This window comes from Nannospalax galili, unplaced genomic scaffold (assembly GCF_000622305.1).
Source record: "Nannospalax galili isolate Female #2095 unplaced genomic scaffold, S.galili_v1.0 scaffold309, whole genome shotgun sequence".
NCBI classification, from domain to species: domain Eukaryota; kingdom Metazoa; phylum Chordata; class Mammalia; order Rodentia; family Spalacidae; genus Nannospalax; species Nannospalax galili.
Genome location: NW_008359589.1, coordinates 1,403,447 through 1,412,814, shown reverse-complemented (window position 1 = coordinate 1,412,814; position 9,368 = coordinate 1,403,447).

Below are 9,368 nucleotides of genomic sequence, written 5' to 3'. Positions count from 1 at the left end.
TAATATAATAAAATAAAAGTGTTCATCAGCCTTATCAGGGAAATGCAAATTAAAACTACTCAGAGATTTCATCTTACCCCAGTCAGAATGGCTAAGATTAAGAAAACAGAAGACAACAAATGCTGGCAATGCTGGCCGAGAATAAGGCAAATAGGGAACCCTCATGCACTATTGGTGGGAGTGCAAATTGGTACAGCTACTATGGGAACCAGCATGGAGGTTCCTCAGAAAACTAGAAATAGATCTACCATATAACCCAACTGTACCACTCCTGGGCGTATCCCAAAGTACTCTATTTTCTACTGTAGACATAAGCTCATCCATATTTATAGTTGTTCTCTTCACAACAGCTAAGATATGGAAACAGCTCGATGTTGATCAACTGATGAATGGATAATGAAAATGTGGTACCTATATACAATGGAATTTTATTCAACTGGAAAGAAAAATGATGAACTTTGCAAGTAAATGGATGAAGCTGGAAAATCTCCTGGGTTTGGTAACCCTTACCCAGAAAGGCAAATGCGGCCTGTTCTCACTCCTGTGTGGATCTTTGCATCAAATCTTTAGATACTTGTGTTTTATTTGGAGTACCTGTAGAATCCAGGAAACTAGAAAGGAACCATCGGTGGGAGGGGAAAGATCTTAAAGGAAGAGGATAGTGGAATACAGTTGATATGGGGGGGAGGGGAACAATGGAGAGGAAGGGTTCAGTGGGGATAGGAATGGGAAGGTAGGCAGAGGAGGGAGCTGGGAAAGGAAAAACTAACATTAAAGATCTTTGGAAAAGCCATATGGGGGACTGGAGAAACTGCTCAGTGGTTAAGAGCACTGGCTGCTCTTGCAGGACTTCCCAGCACCCATATGATAGCTAATAACCATCCAATAACTTCTGTTCCAGGGGATCTGACTCCCTCTTCTGGCCTCTGCAGGCACTAAATGCATGCAGTGCACTTACATACATGCAGGCAAAACTCTCATACACATAAAATAAATGAGTACAATTTTATTTTTACATAGAAACCTATATATACATGTATATGTTTAACTGGAGTTGCCATTCACAGGGGATTATGCTTATCCCAAAAGTAATATGTTGCCAAATAAAAAGTCCAGTGCCAGGTGTGGGATACCTTCCATTAAGTTGTTTATCAGAGGAGTCCTTTGGAGACCCCAAAACAATACAGACTATTGCCATTGCTCTTGGTTGCCCAACAGAACTTGATGGCAAGGCCCTGTTGCCAAAGACAACATTGATCACGGGACACACATTGATCACAGGACATGGAGAAAAGATACTTGTCTCTGAACTTTGTGATTTACTACCTAGATGAGGTTTGCACATTTCAAACACACTGTGCAGCACTTTAATTAGTAAAGGGAAGATAGTCTCGCAGGGATCTGTTTACCTCTGCCTCCTGAGTTTGGGGACTAAAGACATATGCCACCATACTTGGACTTATAGTTTGTATTTGTGAAGTACCATGTGATGTTGGAAAGGTTCTCATTGTTTTCACTAAGGGAAAAACCCAAACTCCTCCTCCTCCAAAAGAATAACACAGGGAACAGAGTTAAAGACTGCTCACAGACAGAGAAAAGGTAACAGGGAGATATGAGCACAGTCAGCTTCCAGTGCTGTGAACGATCAAGATGCTGTTCATCTTTCTTCATGACCTCTTAAGTATTCCTAAGAGAATTCATTCCAACTGTGAGCAGTATGGGTATGTTTCCACCAACCAGTCCTGCCTCTGCATCTATACTCCTGCCCAATAACCTCAAAGGCCTCACACATATTTCCACTTGGATATCCAGAAAACTCAATTTATCTATGCCAAACAAATCCTCTTCCCTACCCATAGTCTTTTCTTGACTCCTCCAATTCTATCAGCAGTAGCATCTTTTTCTTTCCAGATTCATTGAGGTATAACTGGCAAGTAAAAATTGTACATATTTAGGCTGGAGAGATAGCTCAGTAGTTTAGAGCACTGGCTGCTCTTGCAGAGGATCTGGATTTGGTTCTCAGCACCTACTTGGCCACTAATTTGACTCCCTCTGCTGGCCTCCGTAGGCATTACATGTACATGATGGATTTTTTTTTTTTTTTTGGACTTTTTGAGACAGGTCTCCCTGTAGCCCCAGTTGGCCTGGAACTTGCTATGTAGACCAGGCTGACCTCACAGAGATCTGCCTGCCTCTGCCTCCCAAGTGCTGGGATTAAAGGCATGTGCCACCACACCCAGCAATCAAATATTTTTAAATTGAATTTTTATTTATTTATGTTGTATGTGTACATGTGCCAGGGGGAATGTGTGGAGGTCAGAGGACAACTTGTTGTGGTCAGCTCTCTTCTTCCACCATGTGGATCCTAGGATGGAACTCAGGTTGTCAGCTTGGAGGCAAGCACCTTCACCTGCTGAGCCATTTCTCCAGCTCTAACTTTTCAAAAATTTTTTGAGGAATGTTTACGCTGTTTCCATAATGGCTTTATCAGTTTACATTCCCACTAACAATACATAAGAAATCCCTTTTCTCCAAATCCTCACCCACACTTGTTACTTCTTGACTTTTTTTGGGATAGCCATTCCAAAAGAGAGAGGTGATAATTCCATTATGATTTTGATGGGCATTTATTTATTTATTGTGTATAAGTAATTTTGCATGCATATATGTATATGCACTGCATGTGTGTTGTCCTCCAAGGCCAGAAGAGGGCATCAGATCTCTTGGAACTGGAGTTACAGATAAGTTAACTGCAACCATGTGGGTGCTGGGAACCAAACCTGGGTCCTCTGCAAGAGCAGCCAGTGCTCCTAACCACTGAACTATCTCTCTAGATATTTTCTGCCTTCTTAGGTTGCCCTTTGATTTTGTTGCTTCTTTTTTGATACAGGACCATCTTCCTCTTAGATATCTGATCTCAAATCCTTGTGCTACTGACTCTACTTCCACATATCACTGTCAGTTCTTAGTGTGGAAATCTCTTGTTTTTTCATTGCATTTCTCAAGTTCATTTTTCATTTACTAGTACATTTCTTGTGCTTACAATACATCTGGGGCTGAGGGTTGCTAAAATACCTTTGGAGTATGTGTGTATGGGAGATGTAAGCAAGGCCCACCCCTCCTCCCAAGACCTCAAGGACAAACTGAGGTTATGATTCCATCAGTGTGCACTCCAAGGCACCAATGAGTTGAGAGACCTGAGTGACTCCATTTTGGATAAAACCTCCATGGGATTGACCCAGCCCTGAGCGCTGTTCCAGGAAAAACCACACACACAGAAAAAGTATACTTGGAATGGATAGAGAATAATTCCTCCACCAGTGGTCAATTAACCAGGGACAGGAAAGTACTAAAAGTCCAAATGTCTTTTCAGATTTCCTGAAGCCAGCAGTTTATGGTTTGGCACTGGGCTGCAACCAATCAGATGCTTGCCAGGCTGAAGACCCCCTACTCCCCTACTTGCTGAACTTGCTGAAATAAACCTATAAAAACCTCTGTCTCCCAAAGCAAGGGGTCTCACATCTGAGATCTGCTGGGTTGGTGACAGAGTGGGCCCAAGCTTAAGCTTGTAACAATAAAAAAACCCTTGTGTGTTTGCATCAGTTGGCTCCTTGGTGGTCTTTTGGGTCTTACAAACTGAGCACATCTTGGGGGCTCGTTCGGGATCCCCAAGGACCCCACCCCCCACCCCCAGGACCCCTGAAGTGGCGGGTTCCTGGCTGGCTGGTAAGTGTCTGTTTGTTTCTAGTTGTGCCTGTCTGTGTCTGTCCTAGCTTTTGTTCTGAGCTTCGAGGCAAACTTGTGAACAGTGTGGTCAGGAGCGGTTGGAGCAGACGTGCTGGATGACCGTGACCACAGAGGTCTGGAAGATGTTCCAGACCCTGGCAGAGGGGACAGAGGGCCCTGGACTCTGTTGATTTCTGTGAAAGGACAAGGCGGGTCACTCCCACGGCTCAGCAGTTCGCTACTGTCCTACTTTCAGTTTTTCTTCCGCATGAGCGGGGGAATTTGCTACTTGGCCTTATGTGTGTCTTTCTGGCTCTCTGTTTTGTCTTTGGTTTTCTATTTCTCTGTGATTGAGATGGATGCAATGGGACAGACTCCCTCTACACCCCTGGACCTGGTTCTTGCACATTTTGGAGAGGTTAAGACTTGAGCCCATAACTTCTCTGTTGTTGTCAGGAAGCATAAACTACTTTCTGCAGGTCTGAATGGCCCACTTTCAACATGGGATGGCCCTCAGAGGGGACCTTTGATCCTGTTGTCATTAATGTGGTTGAGAAAATTATTCTTCAACCACGTGTGGGACACTTGGCTCAAATATCATACATAGTGGTCTAGGGAGATTTAGTTAATAGCCCCCCTCCTTGGGTCAAGTCTTTTCTTCCTTTACAGAAAACTGAGGTGCTGACAGCTGCAGAATGGAAAATGACAACCCAGAAAACACCTAAACCTGAAACCAAACCATCAGTACCATCTCTGCACCCTGTCTTACAGGGCAGTACAGAAGATCTAATTTTTCCTCCCCCTCCTTATCCACCTCCTCCACAGGAGGTACCCCCTCTGGAACTGGCACCCCAGTACCAGATTCTTCACAGGCATGGGGGGACCAGCTCAGGAGACTAGGAGTAGAAGGGCAGCAACACTGGAGGGCCCAGACTCTACTGTTCTACCCCTCAGAGTCGCTGGCCCCACACATGAGGCTGGCAACCAGCCCCATCACTATTGGCCATTTGCCACTAGTGACCTTTACAACTGGAGAACCCAGAATGCTCCCTTTTCTGAAAATCCTAAGGAGCTTATTAATTTATTAGAAACTGTCTTATTCACATACCAACCCACTTGGGATGATTGTCATCAATTATTACAGGTCCTGTTTACCACAGAGGAAAGGGAGCATATCCAAACAGAAGTCATGAAATTAATTCCTGGCAATAATGGTGTCCCTACTACTGACCTGACACTGATTGATGCTGCCTATCCACTGACCTGGCCTGATTGGGATTATAATACTGCAGAAGGTAAGGGGAGGCTTCTGGTTTACCACCAGGCTCTGTTGGCAGGTCTCAAAGAGGCTTCTTGTAGGCCAACTAATTTGGCAAAGGTATACGATATTAGTCAGGAACTAAATGAAAGCCCAGTTGCTTTCTTGGAGCGAATAATGGATGCCTTCCACAAGTACACTCCATTAGACCCGGAGGCCAAAGATAATTTAGCGGCAGTGGCCATGGCTTTTGTTAACCAGTTTGCTCCGGATATAAAGAAAAGGCTCCAAAGAGTGGAGAGACTGGGTGAGAAGAGCTTAAGGGATTTAATAACTATGGCCGAGAAAGTATACAATAATAGGTATAGTGCAGAGGAAAAACAGGTAAAAGCAGAAAGGAGGCAGAACAAGGACCTGGCAAGGATCCCGCTGGCTGCCGCAGTGGATCCAGAGAACCAGCGGAGGCATCTGAGACAGATAGCATTGGGGAAAGGAGGTAAGGCTTTCAGAAAAGAGGGTGACCTCAACTAGGGAAAAATCAAGTGTGCATATTGTAAAGAAGAAGGCCATTAGGCTAAAGAATGCCCCAATAAGAAAAGCCCTGCCAAGGTAATCAACCTTGGGACAGGAGATAGTAACTAGGGGAGACGGGGTTCAGTCCCCCTCCCCGAACCTAGGGTAACCCTAAAGGTGGAGGGGAAACCCACCAGTTTTTTGGTGGACACAGGAACTCAACACTCAGTGCTCCTCAAGCCCAATGGCCCACTGTTAAACAAAGTATCATGGGTCCATGGGGTCACGGGAATGAAACAATATCCATGGACTACCCGAAGAATAGTGGACTTGGGAATGGGCTGGGTATCCCATTCTTTTATGGTCATACCAGAATGCCCATACCCCTTGCTGGGGTGGGATCTGTTGACAAAATTAGGAGCCCAGATACATTTCTCATCAGAAGCCACCCAAATATTAGACAAATCAGGAGAGTCCATCCATGTGTTGACCACTACCTTGATGGATGAATATCGTTTATACAAACCCACCCTGACACCAGATTTGGCCATTGAGGCCTGGATGGAGAGATTCCCCTCAGCATGGGCCAAAACTGGAGGGCTGGAGTTAGCTAAACATTGGGCTCCAATCTTTGTGGAACTAAAACCAGGAGTTGATCCAGCCAGAATTCGTCAGTATCCAATGTCCTTGGAGGCCTGATTGGGCATCACTCCTCATATCAGGAGGTTATTGGACTCAGGGGTTTTAAGGCCCTGTCAATCAGCATGGAACACACCCCTGCTGCCAGTAAAGAAGCCCCATTCCAATGATTACAGGCTGGTGCAGGATCTGTGAGAAGTGAACAAACGGGTGATGGACATTCACCCTACAGTGTCTAATCCTTATACTTTATTAAGTGCACTCCCACCAGAACATCAGTGGTATACGATTCTGGATTTAAGAGATGCCTTCTTTAGCCTTCCCTTAGCCCCAAGAGTCAAGACTATTTTGCCTTTGAATGGTATGACCCGGACAAAGGGCTTCATGGGCAATTAACATGGACTAGGCTTCCCTAGTCCCTAGGGTTCAAAAACTCACCAACCATTTTTGATAAGGCATTACATGAGGATCTGGGTGAATATAGGGCTCAGTATCCCCACCTCAGTCTCTTGCAGTATGTGGATGACTTACTTGTGGTGGTAGACAGACAAGAGGCTTGCATGGATGGCACAGAATGCCTGTTGCAGACATTGGGAAGCCTGGGCTATCGGGCCTCTGCTAAAAAGGCCCAACTATGCAAACAACAAGTCCAATACTTGGGCTATATACTCAAAGAAGGTAAGCGCTGGCTCTCTGATGCCTGAAAAGAAACTGTCTTCAGGATCCCTACCCTGAGGAGTCCTAGGGTCTGCTGGGTTCTGCAGGTTATGGATACCAGGTTTTGCTGAGATTGCTAAGCCCCTATATGAGGCCACTAAGGAAAGGCCAGGAGAATTTTCCTGGACAGAAGCTCACCAACAATCATTTGAGGCATTAAAACTGGCCCTACAGTCTGCCCCCTCCCTCAGGCTACCTGATGTGACTAAACCATTCCACTTGTTTGTGGACAAAAACAAGGGTGTGGCCAAGGGAATTTTGACCCAACCGATCGGTCCATGGCGCTGTCCTGTAGCCTATTTGTCTAAAAAACTGGACCCAGTGGCTGCAGGCTGGCCCCCATGTTCCCGCATTATTGCTGCCGTAGCACTACTGGTAAAAGATGCTGACAAACTGACTTTGGGCCAGAACTTGACCATCACCACACCACATGCAATTGAAGTAGTTTTAAAGCAGCCCCCGGACAGATGGCTAAGTAAAACTCGTATAATTCATTATCAGGCATTACTTCTTAATCCTGCTAGAATCACCTTCCAGGTACCAGTTGCCCTGAATCCAGCCACGCTCTTGCCAGACCCAGACTTGGATGCCCCCCTGCATGACTGTGCCGGAATCCTTGCCCATGTCCATGGTACCCGATCAGATTTGAGAGATACCCCATTATCTGATGTTGAAGTAACCTGGTTCACTGACAGGAGCAGCTTTGTCCAGGACAGCAAGAGGTATGCAGGGGCGGTTATAATTTCATTAGCTGGCATCATTTGGGCAGAGCCTCTGCCCACTGGCACTTCGGCCCAAAAGGCTGAATTTATTGCCCTAAGGCGCTGGTATTGGGAAAGGACAAAAAGCTTAACGTGTATATGGACAGCCAATATGCCTTTGCCACTGCGCACGTCCATGGGGCAATATATCGGGAACGGAGCTTATTAACGGCAGAGGGAAAGACTGTCAAAAATAAAGAAAGGGCAGAGCCTCTGCCCACTGGCACTTCGGCCCAAAAGGCTGAATTTATTGCCCTAAGGCGCTGGTATTGGGAAAGGACAAAAAGCTTAACGTGTATATGGACAGCCAATATGCCTTTGCCACTGCGCACGTCCATGGGGCAATATATCGGGAACGGAGCTTATTAACGGCAGAGGGAAAGACTGTCAAAAATAAAGAAAAAATCCTAACATTGCCAAAGGCTCTCTGGCTGCCAAAGAAATTGGCAATTATCCACTGCCAGGTCATCAAAAAGGGGAACGATCTGATTTCCCAAGGAAATAATTGAGTGGATCAGGTGGCTAAACAGGCTGCCCTCCAAATTGACTCAATTTTGGTCACCACACTAATTGACCCAGGTGATCCAAACCTCCCCCAAAAGCCCAAATACGCCGGGGAGGACCTAAAATGAATAAAGGGACTACTGAGGACCTAATGCCTGGAAGGATGGTGGAAGTCACCAGAAGGGAAGCTGATCCTCCTGGAAATATTAGAAAAACAAATGTTGAGAAAAATACACCGTTCTTCCCACATGTGCATCAAGAGGATGCAGGACTTAATTTGACATGTCAAAGTAAAAATCAAGGATCCCAATTTAAAGATTAAAGACATTTTCAATGGTTGTAAAGCTTGCCAACTCACTAATAAGGTGCCAAATATTAGAAATCCAGAAATCAGACTTTGGGGGAGAAAACCTGGAGCTTATTGGAAAATGGATTTCACTGAGGTAAAACCTGGCAGGTATGGATATTGTTATTTGCTAGTCTTTGTAGATACTTTTTTAGGTTGGACTGAAGCCTACCCTATGAAACATAAAACAGCTCAAATGGTGGCAAAGAAGCTGTTGGAAGACATCCTCCCCAGGTTTGGTTTTCCACAGATGATAGGGTCAGATAATAGACCGGCTTTTGTGTCCAAGGTAAGTCAGAGTCTGGCCACAGTTCTGGGGATTGATTGGAAACTATATTGTGCTTATAGACCCCAGAGTTCAGGACAGGTAGAGAGAATGAATAGAATTCTGAAAGAGACCTTAACTAAATTGGCCTTAAAGACTGGTGGTGACTGGGTGACTCTCCTTCTGTTCACACTCTATCGCCTGTGTAACTCCCCTTACCAGATGGGATTAACCCCCTTTGAGATCATGTTTGGAATGCCCCCTCCCATTATTTCTAACCTCCAGGCAGAGAAGATTACTGAATTTGAAGATCAGGACCCGTTGGATGACCTCAGGGGAGTCCAATGGTCCCATAAACATGTATGGCCTAAACTACATGCTCTATATGAGACAGGACCCTCTCCAGAACCTCATCGATATTGACCTGGTGACTGGCTCTACGTTAAGAGGCATCGGCAAGGCTCCTTAGAGCCACGGTGGAAGGGGCCCTATGTCATCCTACTGACCACCCCCACAGCCCTCAAAGTGGATGGTGTAGCATCGTGGATCCACCACACATATGTACAGCTGGTGACCCATTCGCCATAGAGGACTGCGCATCCCCAGCCTCAGGATGGAGAGTTTCAAAGGACCCCAACA